We start from the raw sequence: 12,986 nt of genomic DNA on the forward strand, positions 1-12,986 counted from the left end.
TAGGATTCCACTCCCAGGTAGATTACACCCAAAAGAATTACAAATGGGAACACAAAGAGATCCTTATATACCAATGTTCATAGCAGCATTATTCACGATAGCCAAAAGGTGGAAACAGCCCAAATGTCCATCATCAGATGAGCAGATAAACAAAATGTTCTATAGCCATACAATGGATGCAGCCTTCTAAAGGAAGGAAATTCTGACACATGCTACAACATGGAGGGGACCTAGAAAGCATTATGGTGAAATAAGCCAGAAACAAAAGGACAAATATTGTATGATTCCATTTATGTCAAGGTACCTAGAAAAGGCAAATTCACGGAAGCAGAAAGTAGAATAGAGGTTACCAGGGGCTGGAGGAAGGGGAAAATGGGGAGTTGTTGTTAAATGGATATAGCGTCTGTTTGGGATGATGAAAAGGTCCTGGGAATATGTGGTGGTGATGGTTGCACAACGTTGAGAACTTAATGCCACTTAATTGTACAATTAAAATTGGTTAAAAGGGTAAATTTTATGTGTATTTTACCAAATTTGGAATGTATAGAAAAAAATCACTATGTTGCCTAACAGAAATTAACATATTATTATAGGTCAGTTATGCTTCAAAAACAAACAAACATGCAAACAAACTCATAGAAAAAGACCTCAGATTTGTGGATGCCAGAGATGTGGAATAGGGGGAGGGGGGATTGGAGGAAAGCAGTCAAAAGGCACAAACTTCCAGTTATAAGATAAAGAAGTACTAGGGATGTAACGTACAATATGGTAAATATAATGAGCATTGCTGCGTGTTTTACATGAAAGTTGTTAGGAGAGGAAATCCTAAGAGTTCTCATCGCAAGGAAAACTATTTTTTTTCTATTTCTTTAATTTCACGTCTCTATGAGATGACGGATGTTCACTGAACTTATTGTGATCATCATTTCGTGGTGTATATAAGTCAAATCATTATGCTGTACACCTGAAACTCATACAGTGCCGTATGTCAATTATATAAACTGGAAGAAAAAATGGTAAATTTTATGTTATGTGTATTTTACCAACTTAAAAAAGGAATATATTTTTTAAAGTTTTCTTTTCTTATGAAAGAATGTGTCATAATAGAGGCACCTCCCCTCACCACTGAGACAAATTATGATCATGTTATTACAGCTATAAGTCGTATTAGCTCTCTGAGACCTAGGTTTTGCAGAGTAGGCAACATACTCTCTTACCTCAAACAATACAAAATATTTTGGGAAACAAACTATATAGCCTGCATCTCCGGAAATCCCCTCCCAAGTGGCTAACCACAAAGGGAGGAAACATAACAAGGTGAAACCAAAAGTTTACAGTGAAAACTTAGAGTCCATCTTATTTCGTTGTGTACCAGACCAATGCAGTGCAAACGTGCACTCGGGAATGATACAATTGCAGCAGTGAAGCTTTCTCTGCCTTGGTCTTTTCTTTATGCGATCTTTTAGGGATAATCTTGTTCCCAAATGTCTTTTGAAGCAAATAGGTCTAAGGCGTTCGATTAAACAGAAGCTATTTAAAACTCACTTGGCAAATCACCTGAATATTAAGTTAACAGAATTAGGCAGTATCCTTTGAAGAGCTCTGAAGACAGCTACGGAGGAAACTGTGTTACTATTGATAAAACTGATGTTACAGATAACTGCTGAGCTGGAGACTATCAAGCTGCCAATGCTACTTCCATGCAAAAAAATATATATTTGTTCCAGAGGACACCCTAAGAGGAATCTATCATAAAATGTAGCAGCATCTAAATGCAAGAACGATCAATCCATTGAGTGAATAGTAACATGTTTTCCAGAAAAAAGAAAGGATAATTGATTAAAATTGTACAAATAAGTGGATGTAAATTATTTATAGTGATAAAATTCTTTGGCAAAATTCTACACAAGCACATTTTTCTAACCACATGGTCGTTACTATATTAAAGAGTGTGCAAAGGTTCACGTGTTGGCTCAATGACAGTAAATGAAGGGTAGGAATAAAGGGAAATGCTTCTCAAGAGAGGAAGGTAATAGCCCTTTCAAGTCGTTGCTATATATCATGAAGATATGTGAACTTTGAAATCTACAAGTTTATGGATATCCGTGAGCTTGGGAAGATATCAAGTTAAGGAAGATAAATGTAACAGGATGGTAAAATGAAATTTTCAGCTGAGGCCCCTGAAATAGACACCACATTCTAAAGAGGTACAAGAATACTCAATGCAGGATTTATAAAGCAGATGGCATAATTTTAAAAATAACCACTACACACAGATTAGAAGGACCAAAATTTGGAACTTCGACAACACCAAGGGTTGGCCAGGCTGTGGGCAACGGGAACTCTCATTCATTGCTGGTGGGAATGCAGAAGGACACAGACACTGTGGGAAACAGTTTGGGGTTCTTACAAAACTAAACATACTATACAATCCAGCAATCACACTCCTTGGTATTTACACAAAGGAGTTGAAAACTTATGTCCACACAAAAATCTGCACACGGATGTTTATAGCAGCTTTATTCACAATTGTCAGAACTTGGAAGCAACCCAGATGTCCTTCAGTAGGTGAATGGGTAACTAAACTGGTACATCCAGACAATGGAATACTATTTAGCACTAAAAAGAAATAAGCCAGCAAGCCATGAAAAGACGTGGAAGAACCTTAAATGCAGACTACCAAGTGAAAGAAGCCAGTCTAGAAAGGCTGTATGATTCCAACTATATGACATTCTGGAAAAGAAAAAACTATGAACACAGTAAAAATATCAGTGGTTGTCAGGGATGAGGGTGGAGGGTGTTAATAGGGGGAGCACAGAAGATTTTTTAGGGCAGTGAAAATACTGGGTATTATAATGATGGCTATATGTCATTGTATATTTGTCTAAATCCATAGAATGAATGTATAACAACACCAAGAGTGAATTTTAAGGTAAACTGTGGACTTTTGGGTAATTATGATGTGACAGTGTAGGTTTGTCAGTTGTAAGAAATGTATCATTTTGGTGAGTGATGTTGATAACGGGAAAGGCTATATATGTGTGGGTACCAGGGGTATATGGGAAATCTATGTATCTTCCTCTCAATTTTGTTGTAAACCTAACACTACTGTAAAAACAAAAATAATTAAGTCTAAAATAATTAGTATGAATTGATTGCTTATCCACTTAGAAAATATTTTTTTAAAAAAACCTACTGGGTGTCTTGCTAGTTAAAGCATCTACGGAAAGATGTCGTGAAGCTAGGCACAGTATCTAAAGGGTACGAAATTGGCTTAGGCAATGAAGGGGTTCAGAATATGCCTCTCCAAAATATACCAAAACACTTTGTATAATGATTATTTTAGGCTGAAGACATTTGAGATTCAACAGATAAACACACACACACACACAAAGCCCTCTGGGAGCTTCCCTTATTTGACGAAAAGCAGTAACTTCTGGGAAATAAGGCTGCCATAAATTCCTCTATGGATCTACAGGGTGGATCTACTCCCAGAAGAAAGAACACAAATAAAACCTAACCCAACTCCCTTCTCCAGGGGATTGTTATGACCCTGAAGAAGATGGAAAGACTACCCATACCTGTACAGACAAACGTTATCACACACTTTCTCCTCTCCCATCTATTTTTCTAAAACCCATTTGCCTTTCTTAAAGAAACCTCTTGGGCTTCCCTGGTGGCACAGTGGTTGAGAGTCCGCCTGCCGATGCAGGGAACACGGGTTCGTGCCCCGGTCCGGGAAGATCCCACATGCCGCGGAGTGGCTGAGGCCGTGAGCCGTGGCCGCTGGGCCGACGCGTCCGGAGCCTGTGCTCCGCAACAGGAGAGGCCGCAACGGTGAGAGGCCCGCGTACCGCAAAAAAAAAAAAAAAAAAAACACACACACAAACAAACAAACAAACAAAAGAAACCTCTTTGTTCTTCCCATAAGAAGCCTTTTCTCTCCCCTCCCCTTCTTCTACTAAATTAGGTGTATAATTCTTTAACGCCAACCATTTAAGGAGGCATCTACTTCCTTTGGTGGTTCCCATGTGCACATGAAATAAACATTTTCTCTGGCTCATCTGTTGCTTACCAGTGTAATTCGCAGGACCCAGGTACTGAACATAAGAGGGTAGAGGAAATTTTTTTTTCCCTCCCCTACAGCAAAAAAGCAAATTTGTTGGCTCAGCCAACTGCAGTAAAGGAAAAGTGAAAAGTGAGCTGGGCCTCGGGGGTAACCACAACCAGGGATGGAACACTACTTTCTCCACCTCTCATTTCTGCTTCTCTCAGGGTACCGGTCACTTTCTTCCGCTATGGGAAAAGTCCACACAGCTGGTGGGGACATGACCACCAGCCAGCTCAGGCTCATACTTCACAGGTTTGCCACCTGAGATAGCCTGAGACCCTCTTCATCAAGGTGAAGGTCAGAAATCCCCAGGACTGGCCAAGCTTGGGCAACGCGCCTACCTCCAGCCAATCACTGGGTTGAGGAAGCAGACTGGTAAGAAACTGGGGGCTCCCAATGAACCACGCATTGAAAAGCAATATTTCTGAGAAAAGAGTGCCACTCTAGGCAGACAGAACAGGGCTTCCAAACAGCACTGTGAAGACCTCAGAAACACAGTCAGGCCACCTACATGGCTCCCTCAGCATCCTGAACCCCCATCTCTTGGGTACCCTGAATCCCTGGATTTCTCCCCTAACACTGGTTTGGCAGGAGTGGGTGGGGAGGGGCAGAATCCTGCCCTGGATCCCAGCCAGTCATCTGGAGCCTTTTTTAGCTTGTCTGTGCTCAGCTCCCAGAGGGCTAGACCCTTCTCCATTCTACGTTGCTTTATTCAGACAACTTGTGGAACAATGTTGGCGTCTGAGACACCCATGTCTCTACCACATCGCTCCTAAGTTTTACCCCAACTCTGCACTCCCTCGACTCAGTGTTGTTTGGCTTAAAAACCCAGACCCCAAATGAAACTGTGCCGCGCCCCTCTTTGGAATGGATCTCAGATTAGGAAATTATCGATTAGTAGTAATAAGAAGGGCCAAAGACCAGCCCTTGTTTCCCCAGCCCCTGCCCACCGCCAGCCCTGTCTTCAGCTCACCCTTCTGCTGAGCCCCACTCTGCGCTGTTACCCGAAAAGGTGTCTCTGCACTTGTACAGACTGTGTGCCACGCCCTGCAAAGCTTTAGGGAGATAAATTTAGACATAAAACAGGAAGTAATTCTCTATGTCACTGGAGAAGTTATTGTCTCAAGATATTTTAAAGCTAGAGTTGGGGGGAGCAGTTCTCAGACTGCTGTGGATAGGAATCACCTGGAGGGCTGGTTCAGCCACATCTTCCTGGGCTCACGCCCGGAGTTTTTTTCAGTAGGTTTCGTGGGGGGCCTGAGAATTTGCATTTCCAAAAAGCTGACGCAGTTGGGCCAGGGCCCTCACTTTGAGAACTACTAGGGTAGAGGCTTAAGAAGAGACAGAAAACCTCTCTACGCCACAGAGCTCTCGTCTGAAATTGAAGGTGTCGGCCTAAGTCAACTGAGGTGCTCTTTAGGGCTGACTTTCCATGAATATCATGTTAAACAGGTGACCACATGCATACTTGTTCAAGCTATTCTCATTATCATGAAATAATTATTGATTATCTTTATTATGATACCATAAAAATTTCCAGTAGCTTCAGTGCTCTGATCTATATACAGCAAAACCTCAGTAAATTAAATGCATGAGTCACTCAGTGAAAAGCTTAAATTAGAGAATATTTTAAATAAATGCCCTTTTACTCATAATTTCAACTAGCCTCCTACAAAAAATGTTTCAAAGAAAAGTTTTCATTGACGTAGCTTTACAGAACAAATGAATGATTAGCATGTAAGGATTAGCAAATGACTAGTGTTTAAAGGCCTTAAGTATGATTTAAACTGTTGCTTGACTAAACATGCACCTTCTTCTCCCCTTTCCCTCAACCAATAAATATGACTTGCATTTTAATTTAATACGGTGTCCATTCTCCTGAAACAGCATTGTTTGTTCTCGACATCTAATTTGAGCATATAACTAATACGTTACAATTTAAACCTTCAGTCATTTAAATATTGCCCCCTCTGCCCCCCAACAAATAATCTTATTTATATGTTAATTTGCTTAACTAGAAGTAGTCCAGGATACTGGAAGAGCTGTGATCACCATCCAGGGCTAGTCTTTGATCACGTGCTCTCCTCTGAGACCTCATGCCCTTCCACTCAGACCCGTAATGTTGAAGGGGCTTACAAAGCATCTAGTCCATACCCTCGATCTGAGCCACCAAATATGTCCTCAGGGTACCACACCTGGGAAGTCCCAAGCTCTGATGGAGAGCCCGAGCTGCCAGGAGTTTTGAATCAATTCTTGGCACATAACACCATGTGCACAGTCAGGTCCCTCCATCAGTGACCCCCAAGAAACTGAGAACAGGTCACCCTTGGAAGCACGGAGCAGAACCAGCACTAGTGTGTTTTCACCTGTTCACCTGAGTGTGCTCACCTGCAAAGGCTAATATTGTCATTCAACTGGGACTAGTCATAGGTGTCACATTTTTTTTAAAGTAAAATTATATCAGTATTATCCAGGAAATAATCATGGCTTCACTGGTCAGACTCCTTTCACTCTCTGAGTCTACCATCCCTAATCCTAGAAGTTTACTTCTCTTCGTTCCTGGCCCATCTCTAGGGCTTCTGATAAAAGTCTCTGGAAAACTTCTAAACTGCATACACCAATATAGAAATCCTAAGGTCCAAAATCTTGCTTTGCCACTTTTTCATGTTTATAAAATTTCTCTCCTCAGCTAGATCATAGGCTTCTAGAAAACATAGGTTCTATTTTATACTTCGTGTCCCTTGTCTGCTGTGTCTGAACGGACGGCCAGGATCTGGAACCCCAAGTCTCCTGGCCAATGTCTGCTTGTTACCCAAGGGACATATATATGGAAGAAGGACATGTTATATAGGGGACATTGCCTGCAACGTGTTCTCATTATAATTGGGTAAGTCATCAGCCAAAATCCTCATGGTGGGACTCCACCTTGATGGAATGGCATAGACTAACGGGGAACCACTACTTTACCTCAAGGCTTACAGTAGAGCTGGCCTCATCGCTCTCTCCATACGTCCTGTCTTCCGGGGGCCACCCTGATCTCACGTTGCTTTTCAGCTGCGTGTCTAAATCCACCCGACCCGGTCTAGTTGGCCTTGCTTCCAACGACTGAGAGCTGGAGCAGGGCGATCACAAACAAGATGGCAGGATGCAACAGGACCTAATAAGCAGACTGAGCCAGTATTTATACAGAAGGACAGAAATACAAATACCAAGGAAGATAAAAGTGACAAAAGATTGGCTGAAGGTAAGTCAGGATCCATCAAGGGATAATGTATGTCCACCATCTAGATGATCCTTTAAAGGTAAACTAGCTAATTTTTCATGCACCAGCACTATGGTTCCCCCCCACTTTTTTTGCTGAACCATGCAACATGTAGGATCTTAGTTCCCCCAACCAGGGATCGAACCCGCACCCCTTGCATTGGAAGCACAGAATCTTAACCACTGGACCGCCAGGTAAGTCCCAGAGCTATGGTCCCTTGATCGAGATACTCTTTTTTTTTTTTTCTTCACGGTACGTGGGCCTCTCACTGCTGTGGCCTCTCCCGTTGAAGAGCACAGGCTCCGGACGCGCAGGCTCCGGACGCGCAGGCTCAGCGGCCATGGCTCACGGGCCCAGCCGCTCCGCGGCATGTGGGATCTTCCCGGACTGGGGCACGAACCCGTGTCCCCTGCATCGGCAGGCGGACTCTCAACCACTGCGCCACCAGGGAATCCCACTTCTCCCACTTTTAATATTCTGACTGTGAAGGGAAAGAGAAAGAATCAAGTGGCCTTGGAGAAGTTGAGCCTCTGACTCTCATCAGTAGTTCCTTTCCCACTATGCCCTTGGTTTCATCATTGACAGACAAGGAAGTGCTTGCTCTCCAAAGGTGGAATGAAAGGCAGAGATCCTGGGCTCTCCCTAGAGCAGTGGTTCTCACCTTGGTTACATATTAGAATCACATGGGAAACTAAGAAAAAATTCTCAGTAACCAGGCAGCATCCCCGAGCCAATTAAATAAGAATCTTGGGTGTGAGACTCAGATACCAATGTATTTTAAAACTCCCCAAATGAGTCTAATATATAGTCAAGGCTGAGCACCACCACCCTGGAGATTAAGCATCCCTTCTGAAACCTGGTTGTACCTTAGAATCACTTCAGGGACTTTAAAAACTACTATTAAAAAAAAAAAAGAAAAAAGAAAAACTAAAGACACCCCAGACCAATTAAGATCAGATCTCTGGGGATTGTGAGCCAGGTATCAGTATGTTTTTAAGGTTTCTCAGGTTTTAAGGTTCCTTTGTGTGTATGTGGTAAACCATATAGAACATAAAGTTTACCATTTTAACCATTTTAAAATATATAATTCAGTGGCATTAAGTACATTCACAATGTTATGCAACCATCATTATCCATTTCCAGAGCTTTTTCATCATCCCGAACAGAAACCTTGTGTCCATTAAACAATAACTCCTTATTTCCCCTAGCCCCCCAGCCCCACTCTATTCTACTTTCTGTCTCTATGAATTTGCCCATTCTAGGTACCTTATATAAACGGAATCATACAATATTTGTCCTGTTTCTGGTGTATTTCACTAAGCATATGCTTTCCAGGTTGTAGCATGCATCAGAATTTCCTTCCTTTTTAAGGCTGCATAATATTCCATTGTATGTATATAGCACATTTTGCTTTTCCATTCATCTGTTACTGGACATTTGGGCTGTTTCCACCTTTTGGTTACTGTGAATAATGCCGCTACAAATATCGATGTACAGGCATCTGTTTGAGTTGCTGCTTGCAATTCTTTTGGGTATATTCCAGAAGTGGGATTGCTGGATCATATGATAATTCTACGTTTAACTTTTTGAGGAACTGGGCTACCCTCATGTGATTCTTATGTGCAGCCAAGGATGAGGAACACTGGCGAGGCCAGCATCCCTCTTACATCCTAAGAGAGTACAGATTGGTAGTTGGTAAATATTATTGGATTAATTTCTTCATAAATTGCATCATAGCCCAATGCAGTTGTTAGGGTCACAAAGTCAAAAGACTGTTGGGTGGATTAACGTAGTTAGCACCCTTTTGAAAACCCCAACAAAGTGACTCACAGCCATGAGAAATATCACGTCAACTGCAGTTCCTGCCTTCAGTTGAAATGTGTCCCCAGTGATTTGCTAGTGCTGATCATTTAAGTATCAGAGTTTCTGATTTGCTTTGTAGATAATAAATGATTGGCATTTTAGATAGTAAATTAGACCTGATTCAAGACTTTTCCTATCGTAATGTTGTATCTATCATGATACCTGGTATGATTCCTCAGATACGTTTTCTTGAATAGGAAGGAGAAAGTGGCAATGTATACAGGAGTGTGCTGTACACGGGAATGTCTTCCATCTCATAAAGCGCTGCTAAACTAGCCCCTGACAGCCTCAAGGGAATTCCCTTGTATGTGAGGAGTTTTTTTTTTTTTTCTCCTTCTGCTCCACATGGTACTTTCTCCTCCACGTTTTCAGCCTTCCCTCTTGCTGCTAACAGAGTACTCACCACTCCCTTTCTTTGCCATAAGCAGAGATTGGATTTAGTCAACCCTGTACTCTAAGCACTGTAAGAAAGAATTAACAAAGATGTAGAACGTAATGGGTGTCCTACCTAGCTCATCTATCTGGGTTATCTATGCCTTTCTTTGCCTTTGACTAAGGTGTCTTGCAACTCCGAGAGATAGAAGTTGTAGAAAACTGATACTAATGCAAATAATTCTTGATTATAAATAGATAAATTCTGTCGGGGGAGGCTCAATGGATTTCCCTCCTCCACTGTGGAAGAAGTTGGTTTGCATCTATTAAGCTAATTCATCTCAGCTCCCTGCTGGGCTTACATATTTATCTTGCCTTTGGATTCTCCTTTGAAGTGGTCACACCTTTCTGGTTCCCTCATTCACTAACGTGTTAAATAAAATCTTTGACTTGTATTCACTGTACATTCCTTGAGAGTCATGATTTTAACTTTCTTTTTGAAAAACCATCTTATCCAAAATCTGAAACACCAAAAACACCAAGTGTTGGCCAGGTTGTGGGCAACAGGAACTCTCATTCATTGCTGGTGGGAATGCAGAAAGACACAGACACTGTGGGAAACAGTTTGGGGTTCTTACAAAACTAAACATACTCTTACCCTATGATCTAGCAATCACCCTCCTTGGTATTTACTCAGAGGAGCTGAAGATGTATGTCCACACAAAACCTGCACACAGATCTTTACAGCAGCTTTATTCACAGTTGCCAAAACTTAGACACAACCCAGATGTCCTTCAGTAGGTGAATGGATAAACAAACTGTGGTACATCCAGACAATAGAATAGTATTTAGCACTAAAAAGAAATGAGCTATCAAGCTATGAAAAGACATGGAGGAATCTTAGTTGCATATTATTAAGTGAAAGAAGCCAAGCTGAAAAGGCTGTATGATTCCACTTATATCACTTTCTGAAAAGGGCCAAAATATGGAGACGGTAAAAAGACCAGTGATTGAAAAGGGTTGGGAGGGAGGAGAGGTGACTAGGCAGAGCACAGAGGATTTTTAGGACAGTGAAAATACTCTGTATGATACCTTAATGGTGGATACATATCATTATACATTTGTCTAAACCCACAGCATGTACAACACCAGGATGAACCCTAATGTAAATTATGGACTTAAGGTGATTATTATGTATCCGTGTAGGTTCATCAGTTGTAACAAATGTACCACTCTGGTGGTGGATATTGATAATGGGGGAGGCTGTAAGTAGGTGAGAGCAGAGGGTACATGAGCTATCTCTGTACCTTCCCCTCAGTTTTGCTGTGAACCTAAAACCACTCTAGAAAAAATACAGGCTTAATAAAAACAAAACTAAATGAAAATCATCCCTTAACAGTATTTGGCACAGAGCCTGGCACAAGGTAGGAATCCAATTAATATTTGTGAATGAATGAGTGAATATAGACAAGTAAATGTAATCTCTGCCATGGATGATTCATCATGAAGGAAGGGTATGGAATGTTAATGCAATGCTTAGCTGTTATTCCAAAGTTGAAATTGAAATGGGAAAATCCCCCCAATCCTTTGAGAGATGGTGGCAAAAAGGGGCAGCAAGGGAAGTGGAGAACCTTGTGTCAGAAAGTGGCTTGCGTGGACTCAACACAGAGGCTGAGCCAGAGGTGGCAAAGGGTGCTGGGCATGGAATAAGGTGGGAGACAAGCAATGTCATTTAAGTCACAAGACTCCTGTTTCCTTTCCCTCTGTTGTATACAGATCCCAGGACCTCTGGGTGTTCTCCTGCACTGGGCCTTTGAAAATCTGTCCAGATATAAAATAATGGCATTCTGGCATTTTTGGTTAGAGTACCAACTCTAGTCAAAACGCGTAAAGGAAAAAAAAGCTATGGGTCAGTTTCCAGATGTGTGAGTGTTTTAAAGATGACATCAATGGATTTCTATAGAATGAAACCACAGGCTTCCTGCAAATTGTCTGGATTCACAAAGCCCTATGTCACTTTCAACTAAGGAGGAAGAACTCCCAAGTATATTATCCGTAGACATGCATGAAATTTCCAGGGGCATTTAAAAGTCAGATCTCCACTCTGTTTTTCTCCCATCTTTATAGAAATATAATGTTTGATATAGAAAAGGTACATGACTTACTTTTTATTTATTTTTTTAATATTTTAATTTTACTGGAGCACAGTTGATTTACAATGTTGAATTACTGTTTATTATGTTTTTCCAAAATTAACCTGGCAACTTTGAGAGTCCTAATAAACTCTGCATCTACTTCTCCCAGACACTTTCTATGTGTACATATAGAAATTATCTCTCATTTAATTCTCATAACAATCACTTGAAACAGGTACTATCATCTTCTACTCTTTACAGATGTGGAAACTGACGGTGAGAGGTTACCTTGCCTAAAGTCACACCATTAATGACTCTGGCAGCATCAAATTCAGGGCTAACTCTAATGGTCACATTCTTTCTACTGTACCATTAGGCCCCATAAGAGAACCACAGGAGGGCTTCCCTGGTGGCGCAGTGGTTGAGAGTCCGCCTGCCGATGCAGGGGACACGGGTTCGTGCCCCGGTCCGCGAGGATCCCACATGCCGCAGAGCAGCTGGGCCCGTGAGCCATGGCCACTGAGCCTGCGCGTCCGGAGCCTGTGCTCCGCAACGGGAGAGGCCACAACAGTGAGAGGCTCGCGTACCGCAAAAAAAAAAAAAAAAGAAAACCACAGGAGTGAAATTACATTAAAAAATATTAACATTTGATTGGGAGGAGAAAAAGACCAGTCATAAAACATAATGTTAGTCTAAGGTAGAGGCTGGAGGGTGACGGGTGAGGTGAATGCATGATATAAAATTGCTAGGTGAAAAACAGGGCCCTGACTCTAGTGAAATGAAGGAGGCACTTGTCTTGAAGCAGAGGGGAGAAGCAGGGGAGGGTGGGAGGGTTCTGACATCATCAGTACCCAGCTGAGCTGTACTGGCTAAGATGCACCTGGTCAAATTGGGAAGGATACTCAGGGGGTAATCAATGAGCAGGTGCACAAGCAAAAACCTGCGTATAGTATACTTAGAAAAAAGTCCCTTGAATCTCAATTTTAACAGACTAGAAGACTAGAAGAATAAGGACCAGACCAATAAAGACCAGAAGACTTGATTTCCATACTTGATACATGAAGGTAACAGACTAATATTTGTTCACTGACTGAGGACAAAAGCGGAAAGCACTAGAAGTAATTGGAAAAGGTTTACCAAGGTCAAACCGAGTATGAAACAAGCATTTGCACTTGTAAGAATAATGCTAAGTTGGCATTTATTATCTACTACTTGCTAAACAGAGCTAAGTGATTTACATACA

The sequence above is a fragment of the Mesoplodon densirostris genome, chromosome 15 (assembly GCF_025265405.1).
Source record: "Mesoplodon densirostris isolate mMesDen1 chromosome 15, mMesDen1 primary haplotype, whole genome shotgun sequence".
Taxonomy (NCBI): domain Eukaryota; kingdom Metazoa; phylum Chordata; class Mammalia; order Artiodactyla; family Ziphiidae; genus Mesoplodon; species Mesoplodon densirostris.